At 46.2% G+C, this 14,551-nt stretch overlaps 1 protein-coding gene and 1 long non-coding RNA gene across 4 annotated transcripts in view; one reads left to right on the top strand and one right to left on the bottom strand.

Annotated features, from left to right (window-relative positions):
* Nucleotides 1-14,551, top strand: part of TRAF3IP2 (TRAF3 interacting protein 2) — a 61,980-nt gene that overhangs the window by 8,125 nt on the left and 39,304 nt on the right. The window contains exon 1 of one of the 3 annotated variants that reach the window (XM_058435488.1): nt 5,840-6,133. The exons of 1 other annotated variant lie outside the window; for it this stretch is intronic. The gene's annotated coding sequence lies outside the window, so the exon portion shown is untranslated. Of the gene's footprint in view, nt 1-5,839; nt 6,134-14,551 lie in introns of those variants that run through there. One more of the 3 variants, XM_032156850.2, reaches the window with a different exon arrangement.
* LOC116471043 (uncharacterized) overlaps nt 11,139-14,551 on the bottom strand; it is a 120,799-nt gene continuing 117,386 nt past the window's right edge. The window contains exon 2 of the long non-coding RNA XR_009212454.1: nt 11,139-14,072. This is a non-coding gene — a long non-coding RNA (uncharacterized LOC116471043). The remainder of the gene's footprint in view (nt 14,073-14,551) is intronic.

The raw sequence follows: 14,551 nt of genomic DNA, 5'->3' as shown, positions 1-14,551 counted from the left end.
AAAGCAGAGCAGGGTCCAGGGGCTCGGCAGGAGGTGGAGGAGGAGGGTGGTGGTCAGTTCTGGTATCTTCCAGGGCACTGCAGGGCAGCCTCTCTGGACTGGAAGTAGCCCACAAAAGCAGTGGAACAGAAGCAACTGGTGGATTCTATAGCTTTGTGTAGTGGCCGGTTTGGAACCGCTTGCATTGCCAGGTTTTGCTTCCGAAAGAGACATGTGAGAATCTTTCCATTTACATGCCTAGCACCAAGCATATGCCTGGAATAAGGCAGGTGCTCACTGCAGGCTGTGGGACTAGAGTGGGTCTGGTGTGGCAGGACCCGACACTGGGAGCCTGAGCATTTCTTCTCTTCCTGTCTCTGCCCTAGCAGCAACTCCTCCGTGGCTATCTCAGTCTGTTCTGGTTGCTATAACAAAATACCTTAAACCAAGTAATTCACGAACAACAGAAATGTATTGCTCACCGTTCTGGAGGTTGGGAAGTCCAAGATCAAGGTGCTAGCAGATCTGGTGTCTGGTGAGGGCCTGTTCCTTATAGATGGTGCCTTCTATGTGTCCTCACATGGTAGAAGGGGCCAGGAGGCTCCCTTGGGCCTCTTTTAAAGGGCACTAATCCCATGCCTGAGGGCTCCACCCTCATGACCTTATCACCTCCTACAGGCCCCATGTCTTAATACCATCACATTGCAGATAGCGTTTTCAACATGGATTTTGGGGGGACACAGACATTCGGACCCTAGGAATGACTGTCCATTGAGGGGCTATGGGGAGAGTTAGCCAGCTGGTGTTTGAGCACACCAGACCCTTTGGATAAGGGCCCTTCTCAGGGAAGAACATGATGGTAATTGTCTTCTCTTCCACATGAAACGTCATAGTTTCACTCTGTCTTTTTAGTATTTGAAATTATAGCTTTTAAAAATGTAAAATCAAGGTTTGTCCAAGGAATGAATCCTTTCCCTTTTCACTTCTTTCCATAGATTAATGCTATAGGATGGAGAGTTTCTAAGCATTAGATCCAAATGGTTTGGTCAGTTTTGCTTAGGGAGTGGGATAAGATATTCTTTATCTTCTTATGCCTTTTTAAAAAATACTAAGTGATTGGCTGGACGTGGTGGCTCACGCCTGTAATCCCAGCACTTTGGGAGGCCGAGGCGGGCGGATCACGAGGTCAGGAGATCAAGATCATCCTGGCTAACATGGTGAAACCCCATCTCTACTAAAAATACAGAAAATTGGCCAGGTGTGATGGCGGGCACCTGTAGTCCCAGCTGCTTGGGAGGCTGAAGCAGGAGAATGGCGTGAACCTGGGAGGCGGAGCTTGCAGTGAGCCGAGATCACGCCACTGCACTCCAGCCTGGGTGACAGAGCGAGACTCCGTCTCAAAAATAAAATAAAATAAAATGAAAAATAAATAAATAAAATAAATAAAAAATACTAAGTGATATGGTTTGGCTGTGTCCCCACCCAAATCTCATCTTGAATTTTCATGTGTTGTGGAAGGGACCCGGTGGGAGGTAACTGAGTCATGGTGGCAGGTCTTTCCTGTGCTGTTCTCATGATAGTGAATAAGTCTCATGAGATCTGATGGTTTTAAAAAGGGGAGTTTCCCTGCACAAGCTCTGTCTTTGCCTGCCACCATCCACATAAGATGTGACTTGCTCCTCCTTGCCTTCTGCCATGATTGTGAGGCCTCCCCAACCACGTGGAACTATCAATTCATTAAACCCTTTTCCCTGTATAAATTACCCGGTCTTGGATATGTCTTTATCAGCAGCGTGAAAATGGACTAATACACTAAGTATTATAGACTGAATGTCATATCCCCTCAAAATTCATGTATTGAAATCCCAACCCCCAATGTAATGGTATTAGGAGGTAGGACTTTGGGGAGGTAATTAAGTCATGAGGCGGAGACCTCATGAATGACATTAGTGCCCTTATAAAAGGGACCTCAGAGAACTCTTCAGCCCCTTTTCTACCATGTGAGGACACAATGAGAAGATGGCCACTTATGAACCAGGAGGTGACACTTCACCAGGCACCAGATTTTCCAGTGCCTTGATCTTGGACTTTCCAGCCTCCTGAACTATGAGAAATAAATGTTTGTTGTTTAAGCCACCCAGTCTATGGTATTCTGTTACAGCAGCCGGAACGGACAATGACACTGAGTGTGATGGTTAGGTATTAACTTGGCTGGATTAAGGAATGTTTGGAAACCTGGTAAAGCATTCATTTTGGGTGTGCCTGTGAGGGTGTTTCCAGAGGAGATTAGCATGTGAGTCTGAGTGGACTAGGTGGGGAAGAGCCACACTGAATGTGAGTGGGCACTATTCTATCTGCTGGGGGTCCAGAGAGAACAAAATCAGAGAAAAGATGAATGGGTCAATCTGTCTGCTGGAACTGAGTTACACTCTTCCTCTCCTGTTATTGGACAAGGACTCCAGGCTCCCAAGCCTTTGGACTCCAGCATTTACACCAGTGGCCCCTGGGTTTTCAGGCCTTTGGCCTTGGCCTGAGAGTTACACCATCAGCTCCCCTGGTCCTGAGGCCTTCAGACTTGGACCGAGCCATGCTACCAGCATCCTGGGGTGTCTGGCTCGCAGACAGCCTGTCACAAGACTTCTCAGCCTCCATAATCACGGAGGTAATCCTATTGATTCTCTCGCTGCAGAACCCTGACGAATTCACTGAGCAAACTCTAGGATCTGGCAAACCACATGCTCTCCTTCTAGATTTCTCACAAGAGAGAGAAGACTGACCTGCATCTTGACTATTCTATTTATGATCTGTACAGCAATCCTTACATATAAACACAGCACCAGGCTGTGGCACAGTCGCAACCCCACCCCTTTTATTGTCTACACCTTTTTTTCCCTTCTTAAGCATTGTCAAGAGTTGTGCAAAGAAAGCATGTTACCTGTCCTCCACTCAAGCATGTAGGAAGAACAGATGGCAACAGGGCAATGGAGGGTAGGGGTTGGGGGGCTGTGGCGGGGTGCAGGGAGGGGGCAGTAATAACATCCACCTGGAAGGGAGACTGCTCTGGGCTTGACTCCTCCATAGATGAGCTGTGTGACCTTGCAGAAGTTACTCAGTATCTCTGAGCCTCAGAGTCCTCAAAGGTAAAGTGGGAATGGCAGTAAACACACCTCACAGGACTGTTTGGAGGATGAGATGTGCTCAAAGGGAGTGTAGGGTAAGTCCTCAGTGAAGAGTTGCTCTCCTGTGACGGCAATTCAAAAGCTGTACGTGTTCGCCTGGGTCACCTGTACTTCACCATAACTGCCTCAGGCAGGTTCAGAGGAGGTTCCTCCTATCCAGGACACCCTCTCTAAACAGTGTCCATCCTCAGGCTGCTTTTCAGCCCGGGGCCCCAGCAGAGGCTTCTAAGAGGGAGCCATGAACTCATTCACTGAAGTGCCTGCCTTTCTGCTCATGATAAATTTAGACAGGAGGCGAGCGGATCACCTGAGGTCAGGAGTTTGACATCAGCCTGGTCAACATGGTGAAACCCTGTCTCTACTTAAAATACAAGAAAATTAGCTGGGTGTGGTGGCAGGCACCTGTAATCCCAGCTACTCGGGAGGCTGAGGTGAGAGAATTGCTTGAACCTGGGAGGCAGAGGTTGCAGTCAGCTGACATGGCGCCATTGCACTCCAGCCTGGGAGACAAAGTGAGACTCCGTTTCAAACAAACAAACAAACAAACTGTAGACAAGAGGAAGGCCCAGCCAATAGCAATGAAAAGCAGCACTTCAGCACCTGGTGTTCTTCCTACAGGGCTCTTAGGTCTCATACCCAGGAAAACAGTTGGTGGAGAACTGGAGAAAAGTTTCCCTTTGTTCTCCCTGGTGGGTTGTATTTCAGAGGTGGTACTTGGCAGAGCATCTTCAGGCCTTTCCCAATCCATTTAAGGACAACAAAGAGAAATGAAAAATATTTCCTTTCCTGCTCCCCTCACTCTCCTTCCTAGCTCCTCCCCTTGCCATTCTTCTTTGCTTTTCCATTCCCATTTCCTAACTCCAGTAACTCTCTCAAAGTATCCTGGTACCAGCTGGACCACAGGAAATGCTATTTTTTCCTACCCTCCAAAAGATGACTCTAATAATAATTTTGAAGCAGAAACTTCAAAGCCAAGGTAATAAATCTTTTTTAAAAAACTTCATTCTTTTAAATGAAAAAGTCCTATATGTTATTGTGAAAAAAAGAATCAAATAGTCCATACGTATATATCATAAAGCCCTCCATCCTCATTTATTTTCCTCAATCGCATTCCCTTGAAGTGAGCACCACTAAACAGTTTGGTGTACATCTTTCCAAATTTCCAGATATTTCCAGAAATTTCCAGATATTTCTAACTTGGTCACTGAACAGATACACAGTGATTGCCCACAATGTTCTAGGCAGGGCAGTGTGCTAGGTCCCCTGGGGCCCAGTGGTGAGCAAACACAAATCTATATGTTGGGCTGGGTGCAGTGAGGCACACGTGTAATCCCAGCATTTTGGGAGGCTGAAGTGGGAGGATCCCTTGAGACCAGGAGTTCAAGACCAGCCTCAGCAACACAGGGAGACCGTGTCTCTGGAAAAAAATTTAAAAATTAGCAAAGTGTGGCGGTGTGCACCTGTAGTCCCACCTATCCAGGAGACTGAGGCAGGAGGATTGTTTGAGCCCAGTAGGTCAAGGCTGCAGTGAGCTATGATTGCGCCACTGCATTCCAGCCTGGGCAATAGACTGAGACCCTGTCTCTTAAAAAAAATCGATATACATATCTATGTGTGTGTATATGTCACATATATTAGCAAAAAATAATACTTTTAGTTAATATCTCAGAGCCACTTTTTCATGTTAGTGGCTCAGATAATACATACATATTGATGATTTTTAATAGCTGCATCATTTTCTGCAAACCAAATACAAACAACCTGTGTATACTGTGTTAAAAACAAGCTGCATTTTCTCTGCTTGTGGAATGTTGAGCAACCTGCTTCCTGTATCCTGCTTGAGCAGAACCTGGTACAATCCGAACAGGGATGCTCTGGGGCCTGTCCCCTTGATGACAGTAGAGAGATAGCCGGCTGAGTGGACTGACACTTGGACCCCTTCAACAGGCAGACAAATCCAGCACCAGGAGCATGGTGTGTCTGCCCAGGGCGCCCAGCTGGCCAGTGACATGGCTGAGTTCGTACCCAGGTCCTCTTGACTCCAAAGCTCCAGCTAACACTGCTCCCATTACCCCCTGCTGCCCTGAAAGGCAGTTGTGTCTCTCTCTCTCTATTCACAACGCTGGGTATCATCCTGCCTGCAGCGCTCCTTCATGCAATAAATTCTGCAGGCCACTGATAAACAATGGGAAGGAAAGCGGAGAAAAAAATCTTGAGGTCAGGAAAATGCAGCCAGAGGTTAGTGTGCATGTGTGCATGTGTATGTGCGTGTGCGTGTGTGTGTGTGTTCTTAAAATTAACCACTTTTTTTGTGCCTGACAACAGGGTGGTGTGTGTGCACAGGCCACGGGCATGTGTGTGCTGTGTGTACACGTGTGTCCAGGGGCATGGTCAGTGAGCCTCCCCCCGCCCCGCCCGCCCGCCCGCCCGCCCGTGGTTATGGGCAGCAAATACTGATGTTTTAAGCAGTTAAAGGAGGTGGAAGAAGCTCGGCTGCCTCTTCCTCCCCATTATCTGCCCCCAGTCCCCTCCTTTGGAGCTGCTAATGATTACTAATTCTTAACATTCAAGTTCTATCTCCTCCCGGAGACACCCTCCCAGGCGAGGGCACTGCGACTACACTGAGATTCGGCCCACTCCTGGGCAGCTTCTTAGCTGGGTGGCGAAAACAAAAATGCCGCCTAATTGGTCACTGGCCCTTTCTCATGAATGAAGGAGGTTTCTGTTTTAAGAAATAAACTGACTCCTCAGCCGTTGATTCACTGCCCACAGGGAGATTTTGAGCAGAGCCTTCCTAGGCTCCGTAGAAATTTGCATACAGCTTCCACTTCCTGCTTCAGAGCCTGTTCTTCTACTTACCTGGGCCCGGAGAGGGTGGAGGGAGGCCCAGGGCGACCCAAGGTGGAGAGAGACGAGAAGCCGCCGAGAGCCGACCACCCTCCGGGCCCGGTCTGTCTGTCCGTGGTGGTTCTAAGGTAAGTTATTCGGAGTTGCCACTTGCCTAGTCTTACTTCTTCACCTCTGACCTATTTTCCAAAGCACGCTGTTTCTCCTTTACTGAAACATTCTGCCTCTACTTTCCTCTGTGTTCCTCTCCCCTCCTTTAACTTGTTCGCACAGAGACCATCTTAGCTGAGAAAATGGCAGTGAAGTTTGTGCTTCAAGGATGCGTCGCTGGTATAGTATTTCAGGCCAGCGAGCCCCGCCGGGTTAACCCTTTGAGGAGAGGAGGCTCGCACCCGGGGACAGCTCGGAGCTGCCTGGGAACCATTCGTTTGGGTACTTAGTGTCCCCACAAGTTTATAATAAGAATTCAAGCCCCACTTCTCCAAGGAGAGAGCCAGGGATGGCAAAGATTAAGCAATTGGCTTTCAGCCCCAGAACACGTCAGTGGCAGAGTTTTCTCGATCCCTGTTTCGTGCAGGGGGGAAAAAAAATCAACAGCACATTTTTGGGCCAGGAAGTTCTGCTGAGCTCTGTGCTGGCTGTGAGCCGCCTCCCGGCCCCTCTCGGCAGCCGCCCTCCAGCCCTCCCAGGCTGGCGCTGGACGGAGCCTTTGGGAACAAGGGGGAGAAATGCCAGAACTTGATCTTAGAAGCTAATCAAGCTTCTTGTGACTTTCAAGTTCAAGATGGTATCTTAGAATAGGGGGACTTTTTTTTTTTTTTTTTTTTTTTAAAGGAACAGGAGAACAAGAGGCCAACTTTTTTAAAAGGACAAGAAACTGGGTTTCAAGTTCTTCACTTCTTGTGGTTCCATGACTTAGGCAATTCACTCTGACTCCACTAAGCCTGGATTTCTTCATCAGTAAATTGATGGGGGGTGGTGATCTAACACGAGTGTGTCAAATTCCCTTATAAAACAAAGCCAGGATAGTCCCAGAGGGGTAGTGGTAATGGGTGGTCTTCAAGACGTTTTGTTTACCAATTATTCACATATTTTAATTTTACCTCCCACTACCAGTTGGTTACCCCCTTGAGGAAGGGACTTTGTTTCCTGATATTTTTCTACCCCCCAGAATCCAGCATGCTACCAAATGCCTAGTAGGTGCTCACCCCCCTTCCATGTCAAATGCTTTGATTTCTGTTTCACTCGTCTGCTCTTAAGGCAAGAGGTAAAGCAGCAGTCAGGGCGAAAGGCTGGGAGAGGCTGGGAGAAGCTGGAAGACACGTGTCTCTGCAGGAGGGCTGCCTGGAATTGAGGCCTTATTACTGGCTCTAGCCAGATAGGAGAAAACAGGGAGTTTCTCGAATTAATTCATGTCCCATTTGGGTTACCCAGGAAGGATAGTCCGTGCTATTGCCCACAGAGTCAAGGCAGGCCAGAGAACTGGCAGACAAGCCCAGCTCCAGAAGCCAGAGTTACTGCTGTAGCTGGACCTGGAAACCACTCCTCAGCTGGACCAGTCACTGTGTGTGGGGCCTTTAATGGGAGGGGAAGGGAAACTATGAAACACATCCTAATACCATGTAAGGGTGATGACTGTGATTAGAGACATTATTAGATGGCGGATACACAGAATCCTTAACTTTTTCCAGACCGTGACTTAAAAAAAAATTGTTACTGTTTCTTTTTGGCAATTACTTGCCATCAGTACAGTTCAAACAGGCCCTAGCTGACCGGGATGGGCTGGTGCAGGGCTTTTGGTATTGCTAATCTGTTTCTGTGGGATGTCCTGGTGTAGTCCATGTCATGTTTTTAGGCATTTCTCTCTATTCCCCTGGGATGAAAGGACAGGAATTTCAAGATATTTCACCTGCAATGAGTTCCTGATTTTATTTTCAAACAACGATGCACCATTCTCTGAAAGCAGGCTAACTGTTGTGCACTTGCCAGCCTCGCTCTAATCCTTAAAGGCCACACACCACAGTCATTCTTAATCTGCTGCTGCAGCTACCAGTCACTCCATGACAGAGCATCAAAAGATGGATAATGTAGTTACTCTTCTCTGTTCCTTGCGTGGGGTGGGTTAAACAGAAGTGAGGTCTGAGTAATGTACCAACATGTCGGATAGAAAGGTTCTTAACTCAGGGTTACTCATCTTTGGAGGGTGTAGAGACAGGAAATGTTAAAACCTGCTTCTCCCGGGATTAAGGAGTTAGTGACTTTCAAATGCTCTGAAAAGAAAAAGAGGAGAAGACAGTCATATTTGCAGGCACTCTTCAACAGGCATTCAGAAAGATTATGGTGGGGTAGTTTGTCTAAATTAAATCTTTGTTTTACACATTGCAGAATGGAAATCTCAGGAATATCCTGAATTCAAATCATTTTTCTTCTGCAGGCAATTTTAGATTAGCTTCTAAAAACATATATGAATTGCAGGCAACTGCTGCAGAAAAAAAAGAGTGAACACAGATGAGGCATATTCAACTTTAAATTCCTTTCAGATCCAGCGAAATGACCCCTAATGTTTGATCACATTTCCTTATCAAAACAATCCTGCAGTCTGAAGGATTTTTCCGTGAGAAAGTGTCTGAGGACTGGAATCAAGAAGCTGCCCCCCTGGGCCTCTCCTGTTTCTTCCCAATGCGTTGTCACCAAGATATTTTTAGTTCATGAAAACCAGGCTGTCGTTTCTCCCACTTATGGTCTTTGCCTCCCGTGTCCAGCAGGCCTCCTGGGAGCACACATGTGCTTGGCTGTGACTACTCAGCTCACTCTGTAGCTGTGTGTGCACACCTTATGTGTGTGTGTGCACGTGTGTGTGTGTGTGTGCGCACAGACCTTCCCGGATACCAGGAGCTGTAGACTGGCTGAAGAAGGGTGGGCTTCCATCCATGGGGTGATCCTTAGGTCTGTGCTGGTTTGGCTTGGTTCCCTGATAAGGCAGCTGAACTCAAGCCCTTTAGGAGGGCCAGGACTGACCGGAGCTCCCAGCCTGTGCCCCTCTCCTCGCACCCTACAGGCCGCACCCCATAGACTGAGGCTGCCTGGGGTCTTGGCAGTTCCCTCAGCAATGAGGGATACTTGCTCTCCGCTGCCTCATTGTTTCCCTGCAGTCAGGATGCCAATGTTTTTTCCCTTTCCCCTTCCCAGAGTCAACAGGTCTCCCTCCCCGCTCTGAACTCTCTTCCTACTCTGAGCTGTCTGTCCAAACTCTTCCTGGCCTCCCAGCTTACCCTATGACACTCTTACCTTTCACCTATATTCATTCTTTCCCTTCCCTTCCAACTGCCCCTTCTCATACCCAGCACTACATACAAATTACAATAAGTGTCTCTCCTACACCAATAAAAGGCAAATACAAAAAAATCCTTCAGCGTTTCCCCACTTTCCTTACTTCTCTTCCATTCTCCTTCCTTCCTTTCTCTCCCTTCCTCTTCCTCTCTTGATTTTTCCTTTCTACCCCTTCCTCTCCTTCACTCTGTGGCTGTGGCTGAATTAGGGATCACACATGTGCTTAGAGAAACCATCTTATCTGAAGAAACAAAAAAACAAAAACCAAAACAATGACAACGACAGAAAAAAAAACAACATGGGCTGGTTTGAGTTTGTTCTCTAAATGTTTATTATAACTTCTAATGTGAAGGAGTCAGTGTGTTCCCATTAGTCCTTCTCCTCCTCATTTAGTAGCTCAGAGGAGTCCCAGAGCAAACGTCCTCAAATCAGGTCGGTTCATACTGCACTGCTTTCAGCCTGATGGAGTCTTACTGTGCTGGGTTTATGTCCAAGGGCCAGTAAATGTTCCCTTCCTTCCAGGGCTCGCCACTGTTTCAAATCCTCTGGCAAGCCCAGTGGAAGAACTTCTCTGTATGGGAAATTCTGCAAGTAAACTTGGAAGTATTTGTTCACTGGAGTTTGAATCCGAGCCAAACAGTTCACTCAAAACCAACCTTCCACTCAGCAAACCAGTGTTATTAAAGTTTGCATGCATTTGGGCAGGAAACAAAGGACATTAATGAGTTTAAAGATTTTTTTTTAAATCCATGACTTTTGGACATTTATTAAAAAGATTACTCTCTGGGGAATGAAGTAAGGCCTTGGGAATCTTGTAATTGAAAGTTTCTGATCCAAAGTAGATCTCAGGATCCTCCCAGCTGTAAATTTATAGATTTCTTTTTAATGTCCACCTGAAGTATTCATGCTGTGTGTCTCTAGGACTCTTCAAACCTATTCCTGACTCAAAGAAAGCTTAAGAAAAAATCCAAGCAGTTGTGATCACCAAGGCCTGATTATGGAGGAGCTGTTAATATGGTTTATTAATGACTCAGGCTGCTCACTCCTGTCCTTCCTCTGTTCCTTGCTGCGCTATTTGTCTTCTTCTGGGGACATAACACCTTCATTAAATCCCATCCGTCCTTGCCTTAGAGTTGTCCCCTGGAAGATAGCTCCCCTCTAGATGCATCACCATTTATCATCACCCTTTGTTGGTGCTCTGTCAACCAGTTTTCAATTTATTTTGAATTCAGTTTATGATTAAAATTTAATGAGATCCAATCAAATGCTTTTCTCAAATCAAGATGCCTCTGCAGCCTCATCTGTATCCTCTATTGTAATGGCATGAAGGAAAGCCATGGCAGATTTCCAGCCTGGTGATGCTGTACAGAACACAGGTGACCTGCTTCCATGCCTCCTCAGCTTCAAGGTGAATGGCTCTGAAGCATATTTATTCCAGAATCTCCTAGGGGTTATGTGGCTTCGCCATCCCCTTTCTTCCTTCCCAATAGCTGAACCAGTCAGTGCTCCCAACCGAGATGCAAACAGTTAAGTGCACAGGGTCTGGTGCCAAACCGCTTATATTTGAATCACAGCTCTGCTACTTAATAGCCATGTGACCTTGGAAAAGTTACTTACCTTCTCTATCCCTTGCTTTTCCTGTCTGTAAAATGAGTCTGACAATAGTACCTATGAAATTAGAGTGGGTGTGAGGATTAGGTAAGTTAATATATCTATCACACTTGGAACAGCATTTCCCACATAGTAACCATTCAATAAATATTAACAATGATTGCTAACAAAGAGTAAAGTTGCTTAAGTATGTCAGTTTCATTAGGTTTGTATTTTGGCTTATCAGCATACAATCTATATCAACAGTAAACTACAACCTTAGAGCCAATGGTTACCATGACCTGTTTTTAGCACCAGCCTGTTGCTCAGAATGGTTTTTATATGTTTAAAGGGTGTTTTTTCTTAAAAAAAATAAAAATAAAAAAGGAGCAGAATATGAAACAGACACAGCATGTGGCCCATAAGGCTTAAACTATTTACTATCTGTCCCCTTTGCAGAAAAAGTTTGCCAACCCCTGATTTATATGGTTTAATGGAAAGAGCTTGGAGATCTAAAGGCTTGATATGGCTTCACCCATAACTTGTTAAATGACTATGGAAAAGCTTCTCAATGTGTCTAAGCCTCTGTAAAACAGGAATGGCAAAGTGGTAACACTTACCCTCCTTATGGCCTAGGCTTGTTTTAAGGACAAAACGAGATGATGTGTATCAAATGTGCTGGAAATGACTCATATATACACATGTTTGTTAAAAAGATATGGTCTCTCTACATTAGCTTCATAGAATAGTATTAGCACCTGGGTGTAAAACCAGGGAATACTGTCTTTAAAAAGAGAGCTCCGAAGCCAGATAATAACTGCAGTTGTAGTTGTGGTAACAATAACAAAATGGCCATTGCTTTTTAAGAGCTTGATATGGGCCAGGCTCTACATTCAACACTTTATTTACATCTACTCTTTATCCTCACCACACCCCTATGGAGAAGTGTTGCTATTTTCCCTATTTTGCAGATGAGAAAAGTGAGGCCCAGAGACGTTAGGTAACTTTGTCAAGATCACAAATCTAATCATGCAGCTAGCCGGCACAGGGAGAATTTAACCCTAGGGAGTCTGAACCCAGAGCCTATGCATTTAAGTATTGGATATGTTCCCACATCCTAGGAATATGTGTTAATTTAGGGTAAGCCCATCTGGAAGGCAGAAGCCACTGTTCACTGTGGATGTGGGCATGAAGTCTGTTCATGTGTGCCCTGGGAGAGACTTGCTTCCCACACAGGCCACGGTGGAGTCTAATGGACCTGAAGAAAGGGAGGCAGGCATGATGGGAGGAAAAGCTTTTTGATGAACTGTGAGATCAGAAAGGTAGCGTTGTGAAGACTAATAGGCTCTGTTTCAAAAAACTAGTAAGTTAAGGAAGATTGTGCTAGAAGAGGAAAAGATTGCTGGGAACAGACATGAGCAAACAGTTGGAGGCAGCTCAAGGGGCTTGACTAAGAGCTGTGTACAGAAAAACAATGAAAAAAGAGAGAGGGTGAAGCATGGGAAAATCTGTCACTGGGACACCAAGGGAGCATTGTCACATGGACATCAGGGCTGCTGACATCTGGATGTGACGTTATTCGCAAAACTAGGCAGCTCGGGGCAGAGTAGAGAAGCCCAGAGAAAGGTCTCAGGCCCGAGGGGCATAAAGGAAGACAAAGCGAGGGACCTGGAGAGAGAAACTGATAGATTTGAGGGAAAATGCCCGTCAGATCCAAGAGCTAGAACCACAGCTCACAGTCCAAACGGTGATGAGAGTCCACAGATTAAAAGCTACTGTCAGGCTGGGTGCAGTGGCTCACGCCTGTAATCTCAGCACTTTGGAAGGCCGAGGCGGAAGCATTGCTTGAGCCCAGGAGTTTGAGACCAGCCTAGGCAACATGGCAAGACTCTGTCGCTACAAAAAAAAAAAAAAAAAAATTAACCAGGCATGGTGGTGCATGCCTGTGGTCCCAGCAATATGGGAGGCTAAGGTGGGAGGAAGACCTGATCCCAGGAGGGCAAGGTAGTTGTATGTCCCTGGGAATCACCTCTGTCCCCAGCTCATGCCCACCCATGCTTACCCCAGGCACGTGTTCTCACCCTCTGCTGAATGGTTTTTGATATTTGAAGAGATATGTTCACTCTCTCCTGGGTGGTCTCAGGAGTTCCTCGTTCGCATTGGTTCTTAATCTTTGTGAGCATCAGAATCACTAGTGGAGCCTTTCCTTTTCATTTTTTATCTTGTAAGTCAATATAGATGCACTTGTTACAAAACTTAAATGGTATAAAATGTTCTGAAAAGCAAACCTCTTTCCTACCCCATTCCTAGCCATCCAGTTCCCTTCCCAGAGGCAACCACTGTTCCTCATTTGAGATGGCAGATATATGACCTTATATCATACAAATGATGGCATACCCTACACACTGTGCTACTCTTGAGTTTTTTTAACTTAATAAATCTTAGAGATAGTTCCATTTCAGTTCACACAGCCCTTCCTCATTCTTAAAGCATGTGGAGTGCTCATTGTACAGATATACTACAGTTTTAAAAATCAGAACCTTTAGACATGTGGGTTGCGTCCGGTCTTTGCTATTATAAACACTGTGGCGTTGCCTGTCTTCATAGCCTCTTCATTTCATACAAGATATACATAGCTCTGCAGGGGAAATTCTTAGAAGTGAAATTACTAGGTCAAAGGGCATAAGCTTTTAAAATTCTGATAGTTATTGCCAAATTGCACAGATAACATTTCCCTTGGCAAAGTATGAGAGAACCTGTTTACCCGTGAGACTTAAACAAAAATACACTAGTATTTTACATACAATAAACAAAAATACTCAAGAGTCTCTGGGTGTGGGGCCTGGGCTCTGTATCGGGAGCCTCAGAGAGGGGTTCTGAGCCAGGAACTCTCCTGGGTTTCTTCGCCCTCCAGCCCCACTCTCCCCCCAGGATTTGCTGATGAGCCTGAGATGACCCAGGGCACTGCCAGCATGGAGGCTCCCAGGGTCCTAGTTGGCAGGTCTCCTGTTCCCCTGAGGAGTCAGTGCTTGCTCCCTGGGTCATGGCTGGAGAACGACTTTTCCACTTCAATCCAGGCACCACCCTCTGGTAGAGACTGGAGCAAAGGTCATGCCAGAGTTACAAGCACGTAAATATGGAGAAGGCCTGGAAAAAAAAAGGAAAGACAGAAAAATGGGTTGGGTCAGAACAAGCAAGAACCAGGCTCACATGCACAGCTGTTCCATCCAGTTGTATGTCCCCAGGACTCACCTCTGTCCCCAGTTCATGCCCACCCACGCTTACCCAGGGTACATGCTCTCACCCTCTGCTGAATGGTTTTTTTTGTATTTTAAAAATACAATGGTGAGATACTGAGTGATTGTTTTTTAATGTTTAGTATTTTTACACTATTGACATTAAAGACAAAACAGATAAAACTGCCATCCCTGACATAACCCATTAATCTGTCTGTGGCCCCCTGATGTGGCATTTGTAATTGTTCTCTATGACTGCCTCAGGAGAGTTGGCAGGGTTGCCCACTTTCTGCCAGTTCAGACAGGGGTCTGGGGCTGGAAGGGGCCTGTGTGGTAGTGGCAGGCGTGCCCCACCCTTTTCTGTTCTAGGTGGAGCTCTGCAGAGGCACA

The sequence above is a fragment of the Hylobates moloch genome, unplaced genomic scaffold, assembly GCF_009828535.3.
Source record: "Hylobates moloch isolate HMO894 unplaced genomic scaffold, HMol_V3 SCAFFOLD_2, whole genome shotgun sequence".
In the NCBI taxonomy this organism is placed as follows: domain Eukaryota; kingdom Metazoa; phylum Chordata; class Mammalia; order Primates; family Hylobatidae; genus Hylobates; species Hylobates moloch.
This window is presented reverse-complemented; position numbering and strand designations above follow the sequence as displayed.